The sequence below is a fragment of the Macadamia integrifolia genome, unplaced genomic scaffold, assembly GCF_013358625.1.
Source record: "Macadamia integrifolia cultivar HAES 741 unplaced genomic scaffold, SCU_Mint_v3 scaffold746, whole genome shotgun sequence".
Taxonomy (NCBI): domain Eukaryota; kingdom Viridiplantae; phylum Streptophyta; class Magnoliopsida; order Proteales; family Proteaceae; genus Macadamia; species Macadamia integrifolia.
The window spans coordinates 111457-123036 of NW_024870530.1; the positions used below are offsets into that span (position 1 = coordinate 111457).

The 11580-nt window shown below is 38.4% G+C and overlaps 1 pseudogene; it reads left to right on the forward strand.

Moving 5' to 3' along the window:
• The window catches only part of LOC122069869, a 23091-nt pseudogene extending 12248 nt beyond the window's left edge, over positions 1-10843 (forward strand).
• Positions 10844-11580: the final 737 nt, after the last annotated feature.

The following is an 11580-nucleotide window of genomic DNA, read 5'->3' on the forward strand; positions in this document are numbered from 1 at the left end:
TTTTCTTTTATTGAATTCCTGAGAAGAACAACTTGCAATAATAGTTGTATCAGTGGATGTCGTCATGTCTCACAGTATGATAAAGACAAGTTTCACCCTGTAGCAGTACCTCAGGAATTGACCTGAGCAACCCCGGATCCCTGCCGGGGTGCTCCCAAAAAGCAAAAAAAAAAAAAAAAAAAAAAAAAAAAATAAAAAAAAAATAAAAAATCAAATAAGAAAAAAAAAAGAGTTTTTCTTTCCATTCTTTTGTTCTTGTCTTACTCTAGTTGTGGATAGTTTTCTGTTGCATGAGTGTGTGGACCCGTGATTCTACCAATCGTTTAGTAAGAGTACCTATTTTAAGAATGACAGAACAACCTAAGCCTACTTTAAAGGATAGATTCTACCTAGCCAGGGCAGCCTAACCTTCTTGCATTAGATTACCAGCTGCCACAGGGAACAATTATGAGCTTAAAACTCAATTCATCACTATGTTACCCCACTTCCATAGGCTATCCTCCGAAGATGCTTATTTGTTCTTGAGAGAATTTGAGGAGGTTTGTGTCCTCATTAAGATACAACAGCTCAGTGATGATGCTGTTAAACTTAGATGCATTACCTTTTCGCTCAAGGATGGAGCAAAAATATGGTTATATGGGCTGCCAACTAATTCCATTACCACATGGGATAGTTTACAGTAGCGTTCTTAAGAAAATTTTTTCCCTTACATAAAACAAACAAACTTAAGAGCGAGATCATGCAGTTTTGACAAAAACCTCAAGAGTCACTTTCTAGACTCATGGAAAGGTTCCAAGACCTTCTCCAAGAGTGTCCCCATCATGGGATTGACAAATGGCATCTTTGCCAAATAATTTATGAAGGGATAGACTACTATACCAAGCAAATGTTAGTCTATGTATTCTACAGGCTTCACAGCTTATGCGGACGAAAACGAAGCTTGGAAATTTTTAGTTGACCTAGCTGAAAAGACAAGAGAATGGGAGTCTACTCAGAAAAGTGAGAGAACTATAGGAGGTAAAGGGTACTATGTTGATGGGATAGTAGCCAATGAGACCCATTTAGATAGCCTCATTAAGAGAATATAAGCCCTTGTCTCTAAAGCACATGCCCCAGTCCATCAAGTCCAAAATCAGGTCTCTATGTGCAATTGGTGTCACTCCCCTGGACATGTAATGGAAGAATACCCCAACAGTTCTGGGGGCAATGAAAGTGTTAATGCTCTTTACCCGAATAACCCGTTTAGCAACACTTACAATTCAGGGTGGAAAAATCACCCTAATTTTTCATGGAGCCAAGGGAATCAAGGAGGTCCATCCAACTTTCACAACAAAGGGCAACCTAGTCCCCAGAGGCCCAATTTTGCACCACTACCTAATTCTTTTCCTCGGCCTAATCTAGGTCTTCAGTCAAATTTTGCTAGGCCCCCTCTCCAAGCACCTTATCAACAACCCCCCCGGGTTTACATCCACTAGAGAGGCGGCAAGAATTAGTGAGCTAGAGAAAAGCATGGCCCTTCTCATGACAAGCCACAATAATGTGGAAAGGCAACTCACCCAACTTGTCACAATCATACATGAGAAGGAGAAAGGAAAATTGCCTAGTCAGCCAGAGCTGAATCTTAAACATCAGGTGCTGACTCCACAAGGGCTACCTACTCCTCAACTCAATGTTGTACAGAGTTAACAATACCAAGGGCCCTCCAACCAGTGTAATACGGTATATGCCCTACGGAATGGTACCACTCATTCTCCACCATCTGACCTTTCTGTTGAGCCTCCAACTATCGAGGCCACTACTGCGCCTCCCATTCTAGGTTTGCCAGATGGACCTGAAGAGATTAAAGATGATTTGGTGGAAGCCATAAAAAATGATTCTATTAATGAGAACTTCCGACAGTGTTTATGTTCCTCCTGTCCCTTATCCTAACTGTTTGATGAATAAGAAGAAGACAGCTTCAATGGAAAAAATTTTATAAGTCTTCAAGAAGGTAGAGGTAAACATTCCTCTTTTGGATGTCATAACTCAAATCCCAGCCTATGCCAAAGTCCTCAAAGACTTATGCACTCACAAGCGTACCATAAGTGTGCCCAAAAAGGCGTTCTTAGCAGCTAATATCAGTTCAATGATCACACAACCTATAGCAGCCAAGTATAAGGATCCCGGGTGTCCCACCATCTCTTGTGTCATTGGCAACACTTGTATTGATAATGCCTTACTTGACCTTGGTGCAAGTGTGAACCTTCTACCTTATCATGTTTATCAACAACTTAGATTAGGAGATTGAAAGCTACAGGGACAACTCTCCAGTTGGCCGACCGTTCTATCAAGATTCCGAAAGGGATGGTCGAAGATGTCCTACTTAAGGTAGGAGAATTTATTTTCTAAAAGGGATAAGATCCCTATCATTTTTGGAAGACCATTTTTGACTACCAGCAATGCATTAATCAATTGCCGGAATGGTCTACTGAGGATATCTTTTGGCAACCACACTATGGAGTTCAATATGTATAGGTTGGGCAAGCAACCCATTATTTCTTCTGATGATATTGATGAAGAGGTCAATATGCTTGAGAATTTTTCTGATGATATTGTTAAAACTTTTGACATTGACTTTGATTCAGAATTTCAAGAGTGTATGGAAGAATTAGAGGATGATACTGAAAATTTCTTCTCTGATGTTTGGAGCCTTCATATACCTATGGGGCCCATTGGTCCTCTATCAAATTCTCTTCCTAAACCCTTAATTGCTGAGCCCCCTAAGCTTGATTTGAAAGAGTTGCCCTCTAACTTAAGGTATGCTTTCTTAGGAGAAGATCAAGCTCTACCAGTTATTATCGCCTTAGATTTAACTTCAAGTCAAGAGGAAGAGTTGATCAAAGTTTTAAAAGAAAACAAAAAAGCCTTAGGTTAGACCATGGCAGACATTATAGAAATTTACCCCTCAATCGTTCAACATCATATTCACCTCATGGAGGATTCAAAACCTTCTAGGGAACCACAAAGAAGGGCTAATCTTATGATGCAAGAAGCTATCAAGAAAGAGATCTTAAAGTGCTTGGATCATGGTATCATCTACCCTATTTCTGATAGCAAGTGGGTAAGTCCAGTGTATGTGGTGCCAAAGAAGTCAGGGGTCACAGTAGTCCAAAATATTGAAAATGAGTTGATCCCTACCCGTGTCCAAACAGGATGGCGTGTATGCATTGACTACAGAAAGTTAAATGTGGCAACTTGGAAAGACCACTTTCATTTGCCTTTCATTGATCAAATGTTAGAGCGGTTAGCCGGACATAAGTATTATTGTTTCCTTGATGGTTATTCTGGCTATAACTAGATTCCCATTACCTTAGATGACCAACACAAGACCACCTTTACATGCACCTATGGAACCTTTGCTTATCGGCGTATGCCTTTTGGGCTTTGTAATGCCCCTGCCACGTTCCAAAGATGCACAATGAACATTTTCTTTGATATGGTGGAGTTTTTTAGAAGTATTTATGGATGATTTTTCTATTCATGGCTCTTCATTTTCTAATTGTTTGCATCATCTTTCTTTAGTACTCAAACGATGCAAAGCGACTAATTTAGTCCTCAATTGGGAGAAATGTCATTTCATAGTCACACAGGGTATAGTGTTGGGTCATGTCATTTTCAAAAAAGGGATCAAGGTCGAGAGAGCTAAGGTGGACTTAATTTCTAATTTACCACCTCCCAAGTCAGTTAAGGATGTTCGTTCCTTATTAGGTCATACAGGGTTCTATCGTCGGTTCATCAAGAACTTCAATCACATGGTTAGACCTCTCACCAATCTTTTGGCTAAAGAGCAACCCTTCGAATTTTCTAGTGAATGCCTCATGTGCTTTGAGCAATTAAAGAAGGTGTTGACTACAACCCCCATTATTCAAGCTCCCTTATGGACTGAACCCTTTGAATTAATGTGTGATGCATCTGATTTTGCTATAGAGGCAGTCTTAGGGCAAAGAGTTGATAAACTTTCTCATGTTATCTATTATGCCAGTAGAACTCTCAATGATGCACAGCTAAACTACACCACAACTGAAAAAGAATTTTTAGCTGTTGTATTTGCATTAGAAAAGTTTCGTGCATATCTGATAGGTTCTCATATAATTATTTACACTGACCATGCAGCTATCAGATACCTTATTCAGAAAAAGGATACCAAAGCACGTCTTATCAGATGGGTTTTGCTTTTGTAGGAATTTGACTTAGAAATTAAGGATAAGAAAGGCAGTGACAAGTTGGTTGCAGACCATTTGTCCCAGTTATCCAATTCTTTGACTGTGAATACTCCAATTAACGAGTATTTTTCCGATGAGCAACTCTTTGCAGCATCTAGTGAACCTTGGTTTGCAGATATTGTAAATTTTTTAGTTACAAACAAGACTCCGGATCATTGGTCTTCCCAAGAGAAGTACCGTTTTCACTCACAGGTTAAGTATTTCTTTTGGGATGATCCTTACCTTTTTAAATTATGCCTTGACCAAATTATCCGGAGATGTATCCCTGATCATGAGCACCATTCTATTCTTTCCTTTTGTCATGATCAGGCTTGTGGCGGCCATTTTAGGCCTACTAAGACTGCAGCCAAGGTATTGCAATATGGATTTTATTGGCCCAGTCTCTTCAAAGACGCCTTTGCTTATTGTAAGGCTTGTTCTTCTTGTCAGTCTTTAGGAAAAATCAGTAGAAGGAACATGATGCCTCTCAACCCAATCCTCATGGTTTAGGTTTTTGATGTTTGGGGAATAGATTTTATGGGCCCTTTCCCTAAGTCATGTGGATATGAATATATTTTGTTGGCTGTGGACTATGTGTCCAAATGGATTGAGGCTCGTGCTTGTAAGACTAATGACCATAAGTTGGTCATTCAATTCTTAAGGAAAAACATTTTTTCCCGATTTGGTACCCCTAGAGCTATCATTAGTGATAGGGGAAAACACTTTTGTAATAAGCCTTTTGAGGCCTTAGTAAAGAAGTATGGGATTACCCACAAGTTGGCTACCCCATACCACCCCCAAACCAGTGGGCAGGTAGAAGTGTCCAACAGACAGATCAAGCAAATTCTAGAGAAGACAGTTAACCCAAATCGAAAGGATTGGTCTAATCGTCTGTTGGATGCTTAGTAGACGTATAGGACTGCTTACAAGACCATACTTGGTCAATCCCCATACCGTTTGGTATACGGGAAAGCCTGCCACCTTCCTGTTGAGTTAGAACATCGTGCCTTTTGGGCAATTAAGAAATTCAATTTTGATTTATCTACTGCAGGAGCTTATAGAGATCTCCAACTATCTGAGTTGGAGGAATTGCAAAATGATGCCTATGATAGTGCAAAAATTTTTAAGGAAATGACTAAAGCTTTTTATGATAGGCACCTTGTTAGGAAATCTTTTATGCCTAGTGATAAAGTTTTGTTGTACAATTCTAGATTGCATATCTTTCCAGGAAAACTTCGTTCTCGATGGGAAGGTCCTTACCTTGTGCAAACAGTATTTTCCCATGGTGCCGTAGAGGTTATGAATCCATCCACTCGAGAAATTTTTAAAGTTAATGGGTACCATTTGAAGCTATTCCTTGAGTTGCCTTCAATGCATGATGCAGAGGTCATGATTCTCCATGAGCCTCTTTATGATGATATTTGATCCCATTTGATAATTCCTTCTCCTTTGTCCTTCTTGTTCTATTGTCTTATGATTTTTTTTCTTTTTCTGCATTGAGGACATTGCACAATTTAAGTATGGGGGAGGGTTTGACTGTTTAGAACTTAAGGTTACTTTTAAGAGTTTTTCGGTGCTTTATACACACCCTACAAAAAAAAAAAAATTGAGATCTAGGACCCATCTTTGTACTATAATCCCTATTGGGAGGATGGTAATGCATATATGTCTTGAAGTGGGACCTCACTTAAATGATTTAGAGATACTTGTCTTAAGGTGTAGGACCATTTGTTAGTTGGTGTCCTTATTCTTAGGTTAGGAGTTGAGACCATATTCTTGGCATGGTATAAAAATATATGATATGGATATGCAAAGAAAGTGAAAATTGGTCAAAAAGTAGAAAGTAAATATAGAATTTTTAGGAGCTAGACAGAATACTGCGCCTCATGAAGCGGGGTGTTTTGATTGAACCTCTTAGGAAGGAACACTTCCGAAAAGAACTTAGCATCAATGTCTTTGTTGGCATATGCATAAAGCGAAGCTACTTAGTAACTTGAGTTTCTGGTGTTTGCTCCACCATGTTATTCAGGCCAAATGTAGTGGAGTAGAATGAGTTCTCTACTAAAAAAAAAAAAAGATACCATTATGCCTTGTTGTTTATGATTGGTTAACGCTCCAAAACCTTAGTTCATGGTCCCTACCTTACAATGTGGTTTGCCTTAGGATTGGTCATGCTTTAGAAGATACAAGGGTCGTCCTTATTTAAGATGTGTGATTGTTCCTAAATCTAGATGGAGTATTAAAGTTCAAGTGTGGGGGTTCCTCGGGTGATGTGCTCTAATTGAAAGAGGGTGTGTGTTTTGTAGTTATTGGAAACTTTAATGGTAATTTTTCCAGTTAATTTGAATTTTGGGTGTATATTCACTGCAAACACCCACGAGACACAACTCGTCCACTAGGGTAACTTAGGAGTTTAAAGGTTTGTTGCACGTGCTAAATGCAACCGTGATTCCTACGAAAGTGAGTTAAGCTTTTTTCTTTCGTTTCTTTATTTATTTATCTTGCTCGAGGACGAGCAAAAATCAAGTATGGGGGAATTTGATGAGCACAATAATGTGTGAAATCTTAGGGATATAAGTGTACATTTTGCCCCACTTTGGATAGTACTACTTTTATTTTTCTTATTTTTTTTTCAGTTTTCAAGTCTACAAGAGAAAGTGCTTAAAGTGAATCAAGAACCAGTTCAAAGGTGGGACCCACTCATTGGTACCACATCCTCTCTCCTACAAAATCCTGAAGATTATTCTCTCTCCTTGCCACCTCACAAGATCTTGAAGATGCTATGTAGAGATTCCTTTCTAATTTAATCAAGATTGCAAGATATTGGTTAATATTGCAGGGAAGGAATAGAATTTGTTAATTTTGGAAACAGATTCTCTCTTTCCTCACATAATATCTCAGAGAATGAGGATTTTTACCCAGATTTAATTTAATTTAATTTACTTTCTTTTCTTAAAGAAGACTTGTAGAAGGAAAGAGGCAAGACAAAAGCCCTATAAAAGCCCCTTCCTCCCCCCTCCTATTTATTATTATTCCCCTTAGTTTATTTTCTAGTTTATGCATAGTTTTTTTCTCTCTCTCCCTCTCTCACTCTCTTTAGTTTTAGTTCTTCTTTATTTTTGCTTTAATCACTTTTGTAATAGTTTTTTATGTCAATTAATGCAATCACTCTTTTATTCTTATTCAGCCTTTTATGTTTATGATTTTTGCAACTGAGTTGTAATTTTTAAAGTTATAGTTCTAGGCTTAGATCTAGGCGACAAGATCACGAGCTGTGGAGCATTTTTTTTTTTTTCAAGTTCAGTTTTTTTTTCAAAATTTGTTTTCTCTAGTACTAGAAATTTCAGATTTGGTTTATTCCAGATCTGGTTTTAGTACTGGTAGTATCTCAAATCGCCCAAGCTTTCAAGTTCAAGCATTGATTCAAGTAGGCTCTTTCAATAATCTTCTCTCCCCCCTCTCATTCCCTCTTCTGACTACCCTTTCTTTCTTAATTTAGGATTTTAATTTCAGTTGTTACATTATTGCTATCCCTTTCCCCCAAGATTCATGGCTAGTGTATGTGTTGGCTTTGCCCCTCCTAGCTATAGAACCATCAATTTATTACTTTTATTTTAATTGTCTCCCTTTCCCTAAAGCCAAGTAGAGTAACCCTTGTAAGAGTGACTCTCTGGTCAAGTAGGGAAGCTCATATTATGATGCATCCCTCGGGCTAAGTAGAGAAACCTACTTGTGTCTCTCTCTAGCTTTATCTCCTTTCTTTTACTTTATTTTTTTTTCAGCATTTTTTTTCCTTTATTGTTTTTTTAATTACGTGGGTTGTTTATTTTCAGTTATTTATTTATTTAATTTTAATTGCGTGGTTTGCGTCTTTAAATTCTTAGATGACGAATGGTTATGATGTTATTTTAGATACATATGTTTAGAACGGTAATTAGAATTAGATCACAACCATTAATAGGTTCACTTTCGCATTATTAAAAGAAAAAATAAATAAATAAAGTGGTTGCTCTCCCTGAGTTCGACCCGTAGCTACACTGATCCGTACGCTTGCGGTTACATTTAAAATCTCAAACACCCCTGTAACAAGACTAGAACCCATTATAATGCTACTAGCTTTTGTATGCCATAAGAACATTAAATTGTATCAAATGGATGTAAAAAGTGCCTTCTTGAATGGTTACATTCAAGAAGAAGTGTATGTAGCTCAACCCCCTGGATTTGAAAACCCAAAGTTTCCAAACCATGTCTTTAGACTTGAGAAAGCCCTTTATGGCCTCAAACAAGCTCCCAGAGCTTGGTATGAGAGATTAAGCACCTTCATAATAGAAAGTGGATTCTCAAGGGGGAGGATTGACACTACCCTGTTCGTGAAGAACTTGAAAGATGACATACTATTAGTTCAAATTTATGTGGATGGTATCATCTTTGGCTCATCTAATGAGATTATGTGTACTGAGTTCAGTAGCATAATGAGCAATGAGTTTGAAATGAGTATGATGGGAGAAGTAAACTTCTTCCTTGGACTTCAAATAAAACAATCTAATAATGGGATTTTTATAAATCAAAGTAAATACACTAAGGAGCTTCTAAAGAAATTTGACATCAACAGTCAAAAGTCTTCGGACACTCCGATGAGCTCATCCTTGAAACTGACCAAGGATGAAGACGGTATTTTTAAGGATGTTACTAGATATGGAGGCATGATTGGGAGCCTTCTATATCTAATGGCTAGCAGACTGGACATCATGTACAGTGTATGTGCTTGTGCTCGATTTTAAGCCGATCCTAAGAAATCACACTTCATAGCGGTAAAAAGGATTTTTAAATATTTAAAGGGCACGTGTGATGTTGAGTTATGGTATCCTAAAAACCAAACTTTTGATCTTTTCAGTTTCTCAGATGCTGACTTTGCTGGATGCCACATTGACAGGAAAAGTACCAGTGGTACTTGTCATTTTCTTGGCTCTTGCCTCGTTTCTTGGTTTAGCAAGAAACAAAACTCTGTTGCTCTTTCCACCACCGAGGCTGAGTACGTTGCAGCTGGAAGATACTGTGCTCAGATCCTTTGGATGAAGCAAACACTCCAAGACCTAGGAGTTAAGTTTGATGCTTACCCAATCATGTGTGACAACACAAGTGCTATCAATTTGAGTAAGAACCCCATCTTACACTCAAGGGCCAAGCACACTTCCTAAGAGATACCATACAAAATGGTGATACCACTCTTGAGTATATCGAAATATTTTCACTAAACCCCTTAGTGAAGACCGATTTTGTACTCTAAGGAATGAGCTGGGCATTTGTAATCCTTTCGGATAAATTCACTGCCTTTCCATACTTGAAAAACCCTTATTCACATGAAAATCTGAAAAATTCTTGAAAAATGCTCAAAAATCAGTTTTTCTATGTCAACCTGCAATTGCCGCTTCTAACCGGTAACTACCGGTTCGTCTTGGGTTTGCGACTTAAACCCACCGGATAGATCTTTTTAAGCCCTTTTTAAGGGATTTTTAAGCCATTGTTCATCTCCCACCTCCTTTGCCTCCAAACGAAACCAGAGAACCCTAAACCCCCTTTCCTAAAACCCTAGTTCTTCCTAATCTCACCTTTTTCTTCTCCAAATTCTATTTCTCTTCCTATCTTCTCCTACCTCCATGGCTCCTAAGAAGATTCGCATCAGCAAGAAGAGACTAGCAACTAAGGTGAATTTTGTCTCCACAAAAGCAATGGAATCATGGGATTTGTTTGAGAATCACAAGATTGAGGCTGGTAAGGACATTGACACTCAATCTCTTTACACCTTTGGTTTAGAAGACTACTTTGGTGTTCTTAATTGGATTGGAATACTCCAATGTGGATTTAGGTGCTACCCAAGACTGGTTAGACTTTTCTACTGCAACCTTAGGGTTGTAGGTTAAGAGGAAAACATTCGGATCAAGAGTATGGTCAAGGGAGTAGATATTGAGTTTGGGATTGAGATGTTGGGAGAAATACTCAATGTTCTCCCTACCGGACATCTCAAATACCTCATCACCAAGAAAGACCACAAGGACTTCATGGATCAAGACAAGGTCTACAGGAAAATCATGAAGAACTACCTTGGAGTGGCTGCTATGAAGAGTAATGAACTCACCGAGCTTGCCAAAATCTTCTACCATATTGTCTCTCTCAATATCCTTCCAAAGAGTGGTCACCGAGACGCGATTAGCCCCTTTTAAGCATTCATCACCTATTGTGTTTGTGATGGGCTCCAGATTAATCTTCCATACCTCATTATCCGTCACATGATTCACACCGGTGGTAAGGGACGCATCAACAACCTTCCCTATGGCCGGATGTTGGGGCAAATCTTTGCCCACTTTGGAGTCGATCTCAACGGAGAGTATGCTGAAGAGGAGAAATCGGCCATTGACATCAACTCCATCCGTCACATGGGAATCAGGGATTCTCGCGCTGCTTCAGAAGGTGAAGGAAGCTCCTCTAGTCAACCTATGACTGAGGCAATGCTCAATAAGAAGCTGGAGGAAATGGAGTCACGCATCATGACTCATATTGATGAGAAGACTCAGGAGATCCTTTCTGCTCTCAACATTGGTTGAGCAGCATCCTTTATAGCCTTTCTTTCTGATGTTTTTGATGAAAACTTTAATTTATTAATGTTTTGATGTAGTGCCCTAAGTATGGCACTTTTGGCAATGTACTGTTATGAACCTCTTTTATATTCTAGTAAAACAATGTTGCTCTATGACTGTGTTTTTTATATGCTTTATGCCTCCTCGTCTCTATTACACAAAATTCTATTTTTTTATGCAAATGCTTAGGGGGAGACAAGAATGAATTTCTAATTCTTCACCCATTTTTGTTGTTGACAAAAGAGGGAGAAGGATTCATGGTTGATTAAAAAATTAGTTGCTTTGCTTTAACCTATTTTTTGTATTCTTTAATCTACTTGTTTATCATCACCAAAAAGGGGGAGATTGTTGGGAATATTCCTCTCCATAATGGTTTTGATGATAACAAACAAGTAATGCTCTAATAGCTATCTTTCTAGTGTCATGTAAAGGACTACAGCCAAAACACTTGATTTCAAGATATAAGCGTACACCCATTGAAGCTCAAGATGTGATATGGCATAAAGTGATTGAAAGGAAGACTTTAGTTGCATGATTGAAAAGTTCAAGACTTGATGAATTGATGACTAGAAGACTTGAACAGATGATGATTAGAAGACTTGAAGAGTTCAAGACTTGAAGAATTAAAAACTTAAAGACCTCTAGATTAGGTTGTAATTTACACACACTAACACGCACTATACTCATGCATTTTAGTGTTAGAA